The sequence below is a fragment of the Lonchura striata genome, chromosome 8, assembly GCF_050655825.1.
Source record: "Lonchura striata isolate lonStrDom1 chromosome 8, ASM5065582v1, whole genome shotgun sequence".
NCBI classification, from domain to species: domain Eukaryota; kingdom Metazoa; phylum Chordata; class Aves; order Passeriformes; family Estrildidae; genus Lonchura; species Lonchura striata.
The window spans coordinates 31,149,842-31,164,180 of NC_140710.1; the positions used below are offsets into that span (position 1 = coordinate 31,149,842).

General features: G+C 38.4%; 1 protein-coding gene across 10 annotated transcripts in view; it reads left to right on the plus strand.

Annotated features, from left to right (window-relative positions):
* The window catches only part of DNM3 (dynamin 3), a 175,353-nt gene that overhangs the window by 54,470 nt on the left and 106,544 nt on the right, over positions 1 to 14,339 (plus strand). The gene's annotated exons all lie outside the window — the stretch shown is intronic.

Below are 14,339 nucleotides of genomic sequence, written 5' to 3' on the forward strand. Positions count from 1 at the left end.
TCTTCCTGTGATTTCCACACATTGCTTTAAAAAAGAAAAAAGGAGAAAGTCCCAGGATGTTCTGAAATACTCTGCTTATTGTCCTATCCTTGCTTGGGTTATCTTGTACATCTACTTCAAGGTGATCATAAATTATCTGGGTAAATTTACTTCTGAAAGTAACTACAGCAACTGATTTAATGAAAACAGCTGCTCTCCGGTCTTATGTTCTGAGAGGATGAAAAGCCCATCTGCAAAGTTCTCTAGCTGTTTGCTGTGGATTTTCAAATTTGACAAAATATGCACCTTTATGGGTGACCAGTAAATCTGAGGTGAGTAATATGGAAATAAAGAAAAAGACATCCACATTGCTCACCTTAAATGTATTGTTAGGCAACTTGTCTGTTCTGTTTAATGATTTTTTCAACAGTGTGTATAGTGATACATTTTATCCAAGACTCCAGCAGTATTTTGAAGGTTAAAAAAGGATTATGTGTGCCATCAGATTTATGGTAAAGGCTTTTTTGAATTTTTGTAAGGTTTGTGTTGGTTTTTGTAGAAAAGTAGGGCTACATTAAAAAAAAAAAGTATTATTTCCTATTTGGGTCCCCCCCCTCCTAAAAAAATTAAATTATTTTAGTAAGAAATTATTGATTTTTAGGGTGAACCAGTTAGATGGATAGAAGATGCACAGGTAAAGAGAAAGCTTTAAAGCTCTAAAGCATCACTCAATCTTTTAATCTTATGCTAAGTAATAATCAAAACACTGGTTGATCCCAACAAAACAGGTTGATGGGGACTCTGCAAATTCATATTCTCTTTAAACTACCGTGGTGTTTCACTGCAGTGGATTCTCTGGAAGCCCTGGGGAGAGGGCCTGCAGTGCATAAGGGAGAGCTTTCCCAAGTCCTGCAAATCCAGGATGTGGAACTCCTTCAGTAATGCTGCTGAGGGTGCAACTGTGCTGCTCAGAAATTGGTTTTTTCCCCCAGTCCATAGCTATTTCAGGATAGACTTTAAGGCAGAGGGACAAATTAGATTAATCTTGAGGATTTTGCCCCTTGCCCTTTTATTTAAGTTTTAAAGGGATTCAAATTTAGTGTAACAGAAAAAACAGTGCATGTCAGGCAGAGGGGAGGCGCCAAGGGACAGATGTCAAGGGCGGAAATTTTATTCTCAGATTGCTAGAATTTGAAAAATATGCAGAAGTGACTTTATGAATTAGAAAATTTGAAGTTTTTGTTTTTTTGTGATCTGCCTTGAAGTTACTAGAACCAGTTTTCTTAGGTAAGATAAAGGCTTAACTAAAACAAGCAATGTGGCAAAACTTACACACCTGCTGTTTTATCTCAAGCAGCTGGAGGTGCATCCAAGATGAACTGTGGCAATATTTTTAGGTAGTTTTGTTATTTTTTTTTAACTCTGATTTTTGTTTAGTGAGAAATATAAAAATTCCTGAAAATCTTAATGGTACATCTTGTGCTGTGCAACTTCAAAAATATATAGTTTTGACAATCTGCTGGGGAGAGTCACCTGGGAAGCTCATGAAAGTACTCAGAAGGAAATGGCCACTGTGTGATTTCCATATGCATATTTTAAGATAATGTCTCTTAATTGCCAAACAGTTATATTTTGAAGGTCATGAAAATGTCAGTAGTTAATTCAGGCCATGGGAGATCATTCAGGAGTTTCTTAGAGTGGTAAGAAGATAATTGCAAAGGATAATGGTAGAGTATTATTCCATGTTCTGCTGGTGAAAGAAGTTGCTCCTTAAGTACAGATTAGCTGTATAATTTGATTATTTTGTTCTGTAAAAGAGTTTATGAAGTTATGCTTTTTGTTGGGTTTTTTGTTTGGTTGGTTGGTTTTGGGTTTTTTTTTTGTTTATTTATTTTTTGTTTTGTTTTGGGTTTTTGGTTTTTTTTTTTTTGTTTTTTTTTTTTTTTTGTTTGTTTGTTTGTTTGTTTGTTTGTTTGTTTGTACTGGTCCTTCTCAGTGAGACTGAAAAATCAGTAAGACTCCTCAGCTGCTGGCTGGAGTGTCTGTGTGGGGGTGTTTCCCCCCCGTGAGGTGTGCAGTCTGGTGATGTGAGATGTGATCCCTGTGTTTGTGTGTCTGGCTGTGCCCTGCGAGGTCGTGGGGAGTTCAGAGCCCCCAGCCCCTGCCCGGGCAGGTCGGGAGCTTTTCCCTGGCAGCTGGGGAAGGTGCAGGGTCAGCTCTCACCTGGCTTCCCTTGCCATGCTGAGGAGTTTGTGCCCTCTGTGCCTGTAGCCAGTGCTGCAGCAGCTGTGTACCAGAGAGCTCTGACAATGTGCTTTGCAAAGCTCCAGTGCCTGCTGGGGCCTCCAGGGCTGTGTACCCCCTCTAGTGTAAGCTGAGCCTGTTTTCTAGTCTGGAATTTGCTCTGAGATCAAAATCACTAGTGGTGGCTCGCTAGTACTGTTAGAGGGATGCTAATGCCTTTGTGAGGTGCAGCTTTGTAAGTGATAAATCCACAGTACAATGTATTTAGAAGCAAGTTACTAATGGCAAAAGATTTCAGATTTTCCTGTATAATATCAGTACTAGAAAAGAAACAATTGTTTTCTTCACATGGTTTTGTCTGTCAAACATACACTAGGATTTTATTCCTGATGAGAGGGATTCAGTGCTTAAGAATGGGTTTTTAGACTTGCAGTTCTGGAAATGCCAGGTTGATGTTTGAACAGTGTTCTTAGAGCAGTTACAGTATCAGTTGTGGGAGAACTAACATGGAATACTTTCTGATCCTGCGCGCAGTTGCTTCTGTTTGTAACTTTGCTGTGTGACCAGTATCATGACTTTGTGCTTTTCTACTTAAAAACCAAGCAAGGAAAGTGCTGTGTACTGGCGTTAAGGCTGCTGTAAACAAGTGCAAGATCAGCACACTCCGTGACCTCACAAATACAGATTTATTTCATAGAGTATTCCATGTAATCCTAGCTGAAGCATTATAAGGCATACCTACACACACAAATTATTAAATCTAAGCATTTTAGCTCTTAGTTTTGACTATATTTTTAGTAGCATTAACTAAGGTTCATTTGGGAGTCAACCTGCAAATCTGATGTTTGTGAATTAGCCACTTCTGCATTAGGATGAAATGGATTTTGGGAATGTGGCATGTCATTCTATCTCGTGAATAAAAAAACCTCTTTACTGTAAAGGTATGGATACCATTTGTAAAGTGGTGTAGCATTGTTATGGTGCACAGTCATAGAATGTGATTTTATTCTTCGTTCTAAAGCATCCAGAGATTTCACTGGCATTATTGCTGTGCTGAGGATGCCAAGCTGGACTCTAGGATTAGAATTTATAAAAATGTGAAATTTACATTGATGGAGAAAAATCTCCTGTCGTCTTATTTCCAAAGAAAATATTTCCATTTTGTTTCAATAGTAAATGATACTATTGCCAACATCAGTGATGGATGCAGTTTGTATTATAATTTAACAGTTTGTTCCCAGTTGTAAAATGATGTGAGATTTGAGAGCGAACTTACAAAAATGAGGGAGGAGGTGGAAGAGTGGAAAGGGGAGAAGTTTCCTCTAAGGTCTGACATTGTGTATGTTTACAGAATGAACTTGCCACACAATAAGCTGCTCTTGGCTTCTGTGGAGAGCAGGAATGTTGGGGGGTTTAATACAGCAGGAATGGAGCAATGCCTGGGAAGCAAACGGGAGGACAGAACACACGGCCGTGCCGCAGGGCTGCGGATAAATCCAACTTACTGTTAGTGAGCTCGTGAGAACAACTAGGAAAAGAGTACTATAGGAAGCACAGTAACAATTTCAGCAGTGGGTTTTATTGTACTTGACAGGCAGTGCTGCTTTGACTCTGGGCTTGGTGACTGACCGGCCGTCTGAGGTCCAGAGCGACTCTTGGCTGGAGCTGGTGCTGCAGATGCTCTGGGCTGTCAGAGCGGGGTCCCACTGGCGGCTGTCCCTCAGGCTGGGTTGTCATGCGACTGCCTGTCTGTGCCTGCTGTACAGGTGAGAGGATGTTCTGCACAGCAAGTGTAGACAGGCAGACACATGACAACTCCGTCCAGCCAGTCCCTTGGAGCCATCGCCGCTGCTGTGCAACACTTTGTGCCAGTCCACTTTAGGGGGTGTTTGTAGGGGGGAACACACATAACAGAATTAAACTTTAAAACATTGGCAGCTGCAGAACAAGAACAGAACTTGGTTTTATTCAGAAAAGAAGCTTGGTACATGAGTTATCATTGTGCTGACACATATCAGGGATGCAATTTCAACAGACTGCTCACACTGAACGTTTGGAAAAGCAAAAAGAACTGAAGTCGTGGTTTATTTTATATGCAATTTGTACAGGGTTTTGCCTGCACACTATACTCACACATAGTAATTTAACCAGATGTTTTTACTCTTCATGGAAGCACAGAAATACTGAAGTTCAAGATAAAGGATATGTTTATACAGTGCATATTTTCTAGGAGCAGATAAGTACAATAATCCGGGACGTTAAAAATAAAGATCCTTCTGTATAAATGGAGGCTGCAACTTACACATTAACCCCATTATAGAGAATGTGCTGGAAAGAAAACTGATTTCATTTTGGTTCGATTTTTCTAATATGTGATAGCTGTACATGTATTACATTCTTTTTTGTATTTTGGTCTGCATGCTATTTAAATTTTGCTTTGTCTCAAAATCTGTACTTTCTGACAAGATAAATGGGCCTCATAAAACTTCAGTAAGTTTTTTTTCTGTCAAATATGGACTATGCTAAAGATCAAAAGCATGTAAATACCATCATTTCACATCACAAGATGTGCTGCTTTGCTGAATTTTCTCTGTACACTGTCTCTACACACAGTGACTGTGACTTTGCAGTGAGATTTGACACAGTTCTGGGGTATTGTTTCAGAAGGTATAAAACCCATTGGAACCTTAAAGGGGGAAAAGAATAATTGTATTAATTTTCTCTACAGATTAAATGTTTCTGATTTGTAAGGGTGTTCTTGAATCTCTGTTGCTCGCTAGTGCCACCATAGGTAATCAACAAAGTTGTGCTTTCAAACCCTTCTCAAACATACCCCATTCAGAATAGCAGCCAAACAATTTTGAGTTCAGCCTGAAAACTGATTATAAATTACCAGAGATTAAAGGTGGAGATAGTGCTAAGGTTTTATATTAAACTAATAATACATCAATATGTAATTATTCAGGTGTTATTTCTCTAATAATTTTGCTGTAAAGAATAATAGGCATTTCAGTTAATATACAAATTGACTATGCAGGTTAAGTTTATAAATTATATTAATAAAATTTTCCTTGAACGTAACAAGGTGGAATAAGATCTTTTAAATAAATGAATCAACCACAAAAAATGGCTAATTAATTCAGAGACGAAAAATTAATTCCAGTGCATTAAATGTTTTGTCTTTATAAAATGCTGACTTAAATTTTTATAGCTAAAAGTAAAATTTTAAGTGTATGTTTTAACTTTCCATTTCTTGCTGCCTGCTTTACCATTTTGAAGAAAAACAGAAGTGGAAAATTATAAGTATTTTTAAAATAGATATAATACACTGATTGTTTCATAGATTTAATCAGATTTAACTCCTGCATTTAGTTGCTAAAAAAATGAAAAATCTTTAGTCTGGAAGAAAATAAGTCTGACTTTCTGTGTTATGGGTCCTTCTTGAAATAAAGAATTGTACAGTCAAAGTTGTTGGCAACCTATAGTACAGAATATTAGTATAGCAGAAGTATGGATTTTCTAGAATAGATTTTTGGTTAACAACTGTAAGGGAGGTTGTGCTGGGAGAAAAATCGTAAGTGGAAACTTTGTGCTGTCTTTCTAAAAACTGTACACAAGGAGAATTCATCAAAGAATCAGCAAAAAGCTTTACATCTTAACAGAGGCAAGTTTGTTTTCCCTTCAGTTAATTCACTGGATGCTGCTAGACATGACTAGAGTAATATTTCCACTTGATTTTCATTTAAAAACTGAAATTCCTTTGAACTGTAGTTAACTTGCTTAAAGGGCTTAACATTTTTGTGTGCTGTGTCTGGTTGACACACTGAGTCAGTAAAGGACTTGAGAATATTTTAGAATACTCATAATAAAAAAAAAAAAATCTCATGATTGCCAATATTATATTTACAGAAATTTATGTTAAGGACCTGACTTTAAATATTGGTACCTTGGAAACTGAATTGAGATATGTATTCCCTCCAGTTGTGATCAGGACTCTTTATTTAAGGGAAGGCTGTTATTTTTAGATACTGCTTTGCAATGCTGTGTAAAATGCAGTACAGAACTACAGTAGAATAATTCAGGAAAGTTTCATTCTTAACTCTGGCATTTCCTGTCTTTTTGTGGGTTTAATCCTGACCCTTAATAGTATTTCAATTAAGATTTTTTTTTCCCTAAATAAAGTACAGTTCAGGAAACAAAGCCTTTTACAAATAAAAGTAAAGTTACGCTCTTGATTAAAATATATTATTTTAAAAACCCAACACATTAAAGTTTAGGGCTTTTCATTTTCCAATCTACTTAATAGATTTTGATTGAAAGATTATAATGAACATTCTATGTAGAAGCCTGGAATTTTTCTGCAGATATTTTGCTATTTTGGTTATAATATTTTCCATCTAGAAATGATGCTTGGGTGGTCTGGAGGCACAGTGATAGTACAGGAAGGGGGGCAAGGAGCGTGGGGCGGGTGGCAGTATCTTCATGCTCTGAAAATACAGATGCACTAAATAGCACTGGCAGTGGTCATACAGGAGACAACATGCAGCTAAATGACAAGGCAGAAAGATGGCAAATGACATGGTTTTTTTGGGGTTTTTTTTTGGTTTTTTTTTTAAGTAACTAGGTTTCTTCACGTTTGGATACTTATTTGATCTATATTTATTTCTGTAAAGTTAGCTGACTTTCCCCCACCCTTCTCTCTCTTTTCCTTTTATTTTTAACATTAAAGGAATGGTCAGAAAAGGTTTGAAATATTTTCTTCCTCTTCCCTATTTAATTTTTTTGAGTGCACTTAAAAAAATACACTTCCTAAAGATGAAGGAAAGTCTGTTATATTGAAACGCTCACCTATTTAAATGTTCCTACTGGCTTTAATGTGCATTTTATAGTAATATTTATCCATTCATACAACAGGCTTAAGCATTGGTATTGTCCTGGCTTTAAAGAACTCTCATCATGATTAGTATGCATTGGGTCCTGCTAATTTCTTTTTTTATTATTACAAAAAAGTAATATTTGGTGGTATTTTGTTTTTTTTGTTTTTTTTTTTCTCTTGAAATATTTATATGCAGCCTATTTGTGTTTGTTGATATGCACGTTTAAAGCATCTTGTTTTACAATTATTGAAATCTCTTCTCTGTGGCTATGATCAACTAGAAATTGTTTCAACTAAACTAGCAGTGTTTTAAGAACCACAGAATCATTTAATTGACTTTGAAAATGTTTTGATTACTGAGCTGAGGTCGATATACTTCCTTATTCATTGCTAACAATGCAGCCTTTCTTTCCGTATCGGCTGCTTTGCACTCTGCATGTCCCCCCCGCCTCCTTTCCAAGCCCCATGCCAAGGGGGCCTCCTCGATCTCAGCCTTCCAGTCTAAAAATGTAACTTTGAAGAGTCATGGGTGTATGGGAGGGGAATCACTTCCTAAATCCAGAAAGGTCATTTAAAATAAAGATTAATGCAAATAGTGGGCTGGAGATAAGAGAAACACTCGTTCCATGTGTTTCCATCGTCCTTGCTTATTTAGCAAAAGTTAACACAGGCTATCTGCAACACTATTTTCATGGAGAGCCTATTATTCCCTGGATAACAGTATTTCCTTCCTTAATTTCTAGATCAGAATTAAAAAAAAAAAAAAAAAAAGTAGCTTTGAAAGTAAGCATTAGAGAAAAAAAAAATTGCCAACTATCATATTCCCCTTGAAAGCAAAACTGAGTGAGTTTCTTTACAAAATTTGGAAACATTTTTCTACTGTTTAAGCAGAATCTAAGTCATAAAACTTTTAAGATTTGTGATGCCTAAGACAACAATCATACATAAAGATTGAGAAATATTAATGCCAGTTTGATTCTAGTTCCATTCCTTTAATTTCTTCCTATTGCTTCAGATTTTCTCTTAATAACCACATTTATATGTGTGTTCTAACTCCGCTTTAAAGCAGAATGAGAATAAAAATTCCATCTACTCATACTAAAATGGATTAAACTCCACTAAGTGAATCCTAAAAATAATCTTCTGAAAAAAAAAAAAAAAGGAAGAGAGGCTGAATAACTTACAAGTGTATATATATATCTTAATTTTTTTTTTTTGATTAAAATAAAAGTTTTGCTGGGAGGCAGAGGGAAATGACAGTGCTAGTCCTTGCTTTGTAAGCTTTAAGGCAGCCAGTCCAGGCACCATCACACCAACACTATTTGACCAGTTCTCCCCAAAAGCTCCTTTATTGATTATTGAAGGAGCGATGGAAAAGGTCAGCATAATATACAGATTTTTTAAATAAAGAAATTATAGCATAAAGGCTGTCTAAAATACAGAGCACCTTCTGCAAAATCAGTTGGTTATAATATTAATGGCTGCATATTTATGCTATTTCTTTTTACAGTACAGCTATTGCAAGCCTTCCTGGCAATAATGAGCACCATATAGGTGGGATTTTTTTCCGGTCGCAGTAGTTTGCTACTACTGTTAACTTTAGGGGAGCTGACTCTGGAGTTCGGCTGGTATCAAATTGCAGCCCAGACTTTTTGTATTATTTTGTCCATGGGGATTTCATTCAGCCTGAGGGTTTTTTTCCCCTACCAGGACAGCTGGAAATTCACCAAAGCAAACTTCTGCATTGGTTTACAAATTCCATTTTTATCAGTGGGATTCAGGACAAAGTAACTTATCATTTGGAATGGTAGAAGAATTATCAGCAATTCAAAGTACACATGAGAGCGGCAGCAATCAATCGGTCCTGATCATTCCCATGCAATATCCAGCCAGGTATCGGGTTGGAAAGCTCTTTCTTCCCTTTTATTTATTGAGTGATTTTTTTTTTTTTCATCACATCCTGAACTTTAAAAGGTAATTTTTCCTGACAATCAAAGATTTTGTATTCTACATGGCAGAAGCCTAACATGGAATAGTTAGTTTTTCTATAGTTTCCCTCCCAGTTTTCATTACCACATCTAGCATAAGTTACTTGCAAAGAAGTTTCAACTGCATATAAAAAACTAAGTACAATTTTCCCAGAGGTGATATAATATATTTTACAATAATATAAACTATTATTCATGCATTCTTTTCTAGTATTTTATTACTTTAAGCAAAAATAATTTTTAAAAAAATTGATCTTCAGATCATAGATCACAACAGGAGCTATTCAGAATACATACTTCTAGCAAGCCTAAGAAAAAAAATTATATACTTCTTAAATATTTATACTAACAGCTTCAAGGATAAAAAAAATTAAATTTACCTTTTTGATTTGTTGGGAATAAAGCTTTATTTTAAATTTTTTTAAAAAATTAGTAAAAAAGAAATGATCGACTTTAGCTTTACTGTTGTACACTTCTCTAGGCAGTGTACCTCTAGGCAATATACCTCTCTCATTTCTTGCATGGCTTTTAGTGCACCATCAGAGCTCCATCTTTCTTGCAGTGATGACTGGAGGAAGGGGGAGGGGAGTCACCTAGGTTCGCCAGGTCATAGGCCAGGTGTTCTTCCAAAGCAGGCCTTACCAGAATGTCTTCCCCGCTTTATTCTGCAGTCCTCCTTTTTCACAGTGTCCCTTAGCGTTTCTTATTCCCTAGTGTGCAAAACCTGTGAAGAAAAATACTGGATATGAGATCTGAAAGGAGCAATGAGTGTCTTCTCCTTGGCAAGAGCAACTTGCGTCCCCAATAGTCCACGCCGCCGCTTTCCCTTGCCCAGTCTAACCAATGTGCAGACTACTGTACAACAGCATTGTCCTGAACAGGTAGTCTGAACACTGGGGCGACGGAGCAGGATCTCCGGACGCGTCTATTTATTTATTTTAAATCCTCTTTTAGTCTCGGGGAAAAACTGCCTTCCTGCATCACGGGTTGTGCTCGGCTCTCTCTCACACTCTGCAGCACTCACTGAAACACACTGAAGTGCTGTGATTTCCAGTCTTGACGTGGCACATTTGCAGCAGACTGGGGATCTGGCAATGAATTTAGGACCAGGAAAAGGGGGAGGGCTGGGCCTGAGAGTCCATATATGGGATGATGTCACCCTGGGGAGGTTTGGGTATGCACTGTGCCGCTGGTGAGACCGCTAGAATTGCCTGCTCTCAGACATGGGTCTGTGTATAAAATGGTACCAGATGTTTTAGTGTAATGTTAAGCAGTCATTTCATCTTCAGGCCAGATTTTTTTCTTCAACTGGGCAGGAAGTGGGCCCCAGTATGGAAAAGCTGTAAAAAGTCAAGATGTACAGTTTCACTGCAGCCAACAGAGAGCGAGTTAATGTAGATGCAGAATTTGCTCTTTTGTGAAGACTGAAAAACAGAATTTATAAAAAGGATTCTGCTCAGGAAGCTAGTGTAATAAGCCAGTGCTTATTTTCTTTCTTTTTAATGACTCTAGTTGTGCTTTTCTATTTTGGCATTTCAGACCAAGAAAAGGGCAAATAGGTTCATTTTTTCTTGGAACTGTCAGCGGCATGCAGGCTGCCGAGACTTGAACAGTAATTAGAGTTACTTCCTGAAAGTGAAGCCCCCATGAAAAGTCTGGAGAAATGTTCTTTGTCATAGCCTCTACATGAGTAATTAGTTCCACATGTGGCCTTCCTATTTCCCTTCAGCTATTTTGGCTGGCTGGTTGAATACTTTGCTATAGCTCAAGACTTAAAGAAGCTTTAAAGTTTTCATTTCAAGCATCCACTGTGAAAATAGCTATTTCTGGTGTCATAATAAATTGCTTCTGGTAGATCAGTGCTATTAGGCCTGGCATTGTTTTTCACTGGTAACCCTGCTGGTCCCATTTTTCTTTTAATGGTGCTTGGTGGAATTATTCTGCTGAATTTTATCTTTGATGTTTACCAGATCTATTGAATTTTGCCAACTATGACTTTACCGTAGATTTTAAGATACTCTTCCTGCAGGCAACCAGCCTTGTTCTCCGGTAAATTTTTTTCTTTGTTACTCATTCTCTTGAATCGAAGTGTTGTACTTAGATTTGTTTTGTTGTGTGGGATTTTTACTTTTTAAAATCTGCCTTAGCCCATGATCTAACACAACAGCTGACAGAGCACGTTAGCTCTTCTCAGGTCAAACCTGGAGGTGATTGTGTCTGGGTCTGAATATGCAGATTGTGTCTGGGTGTGCATGGATGCAGTTGGTGCCTGCAGTTCTTTTTCTGCCTGAAATTCTGAGGCAAATATCAGTGTCTTGAGAGGTAGATCTCCACCAGCTTCCAGGACAGGAATGTATGTAAATCTAAACCTGTGCTGTGAGCTCTGGTGTCCTAAATAACTTCTGCATGATTTGGTTCTTCCTAAGTGCCAGCAGATTCTGAGAGCCATAGCTCCTAGAGGTGTGTACAGTGCAGGTTGCAGAGCTCTCTCTCACTTCAGGGAGAATGAATGGAGCAAACTTGGATGCTAAGGAGTTGGAATTGGATTCTCAATCCAATTAAAAATAAAAGTGACCTTCAGGCTGCTTTGTGGGGTGGCTAAGCACTGAGAGTCTGTTTCAGAATGTGCACCCTCCAGCTCTCCCATTTGGGTCACAGGGGACTAACGTGTCCAAGCAGTGCTGGGGTTTCTTGTTTAATTAGCAGAGGTAAAGGTTTGGAGAGGTTTAATGTGATGTGTGCTTCACTTTCTTAAAACCAGCAACAAGTGTATCAGAGAGAGTGAATTGGTGGGCAAGCGCTTTTGAAGATAAAAACTGCAGTGAGGGAGAAAGTAGAGCATGGATAAACCAGGAGGGCTCCTTGTCTGTGTATCACTGCATGTGTAGGGACTGGCTTTTTTATGGTATTCCCACTTGGTACTTGCCTTGTGGAAGAAGAATACAATTTTGGAAAGACTGAGGAATGATTTTTGTGAGTGGGACCCTCAGTAGAGTAGTCAGATTTTCCCCAGTGAGGAACTGTCAGAGATTATTTACTGCATGTGTCACCAAGAGCAAGAAATTATGTTGTCAAGGAAAGACAGCGTTCCAGAGATCTTCTTTCCATACCAGCAGAAAGGGACGTGGGCTGAATAAAACAGAAGGCAAAACATTAATGAGCCAAACAGGTTTAGGGCTGAGGGAAGTCAAGTTTGGAATCTTGCTGCCAAATGCGGCAGCATTAGTCTCTGAGTTTTTCCTGAGATGGTTAAATAGAACCAGAATAGCTCCCCACACTGCAGCCTGGAAATTTGTTCCCTCTAAGTTTTGTTTCCTGGCAAAAGCAGAACTTCAGAGGAATAAAGAAGAACAGGGGGTTTGGGTTGTTCTGGGAGCTTGGGAAGATGCTAAAGCCCTGTTGGGGAGAACCTCTAATACAGTGCAAAGCCATTCAGACTTCTAATGCACTTTTTCTTTCCTTCCTAAGGGCTGCTCAACTGCTTACACGCATCTGTCTTAGATATTTTGACCAAATCCCTCCTTTTCCACTTGATTTCTGTTTGGAAAGGACTAGGCCCAAAAAACCAATTGACATTTCCATTCCTTCTGATACCAAGTTGAGACTAGATTTGAAATATTTGAGATCTTTCACTGAATAGCTCCCCATCTCTACAGCAGGATTTGAACCGCTTCAAATTAGCTTCTGAGGCTGTCCTGTGCTTTCAGCCATCACGGCAGCAGCATGGCAGGCTCCACTCAGTATCAATAATAAACTGTTACCCATAGTTTATACTAAGTGCCTTCCAAAGGTAACGATAAACTTTCATTTTTCCTGAGCTTATCATCATACTGATGTTCTGCTGTGCCTATGAACTCAGCCCCATGATTAAATTATTTTCTACAAGCTGACAATATTCTTTGATTTTCAGCTTGGAGGAAATGAAGGATTTTGGGAAGTCCAGCTTCTTCATTAATGCTTATTTGGAGGACCACTATGAAAAAGAAAATAGCTCTATTTCTGCTGGATTGTTTTCTTCTCCAGACACTGCAGACCACTGCAGAGAGAAATGTAGTGCCAGGCCATTCTTCACACTGAATGGGATGGACATCTTAGAAATGGTCATGAAGTGTGTGTGTAGTACAGGAGCTGTGTGCTTCTTGTTTGTAAAAAATCCCAGACTGCATTTACTTGGTGAAGTGGCTGAACTGTCATTAGTGTGCGTTTTTTGCACTAAAAAGTTACCATAGAAAGTGTCTGGGGAATTGTAAATTTTGTATCTCTGCTTTGTAAAAACACTAGATATGATCCAGGGAACTCCAGAAGAGTGAATGGGTGTCTGCAGCTGATAAATGACTTGAAATAATAGCAGGCAATTGTACATAGCTATTTCTGAAATTTTCAAGGAGAAAATTGTCTGCCACGATTTGCTGTAGCTTTTTTTGCACATACAGCAGCAAAGGTTAACCCTTTTTGGAGCTCAATAAGCTAAATAATGATTTTAAAGGATTAAAAATAGCTAGGCATATCATACAGGCAACAGTATGAGCAGGCTGTCATTGCCATTGGAGCACAAAACCCCTGCCAAACTCCCTCCAGGGTCTATTAAATGCCAGCGAGAGTGAACAAATGCAAACAGTCTCAGTTGTATTCACTTTCATGCAGAATGCTTGGGGTATGGATGAAAGGAGGAGATGGGGATAATGAAGAGGAGGAGATGGGACAGAAGAGGTGAGGGTGGAGGAAGCAGCAGCACATGAGGTGAGAGTATCTGATTCTCGTTTCTTTGGAGTTTGTGACCCTTCTGTTAATGAATATCACTTATGGTTGGGCAAGGCCTAATGCAGTCATGCAAGCCACTTGTTTCTTGGTCTTCCACTGTGATCAGACTCATTTTTTTAATTTTAAATTTACAAAAAAGAAAATTTGTCCCTAAGCAATATTGTTCCTTCTGGCCAATGCATGTAGGCATGACTTGTGCTTTTAAGTAGCTGTGCCCATTGTTATGAGAACATGCTATTGAAGTGTGGTGCTCATTTTCAGCTTGTCCCATCATCCTCATATGTTGTTTTTAGCATTATTTGTGGTGTCTGGAAAGACTGTGAGGCTGGCAGGAGTTTAGCAGTGCTAACTGAAGCCCCCTTTGGTTGGGACCCCTCTGTGAAAGTTATAGGACTGCTCAGAGCCACGTCTATGTGCTGCACAGTTTTCCAGGCAGTCTGGTCTCAGTATTGCAGTGATTTGATCTTTTATAAATTAGTTTAGTACAGCTC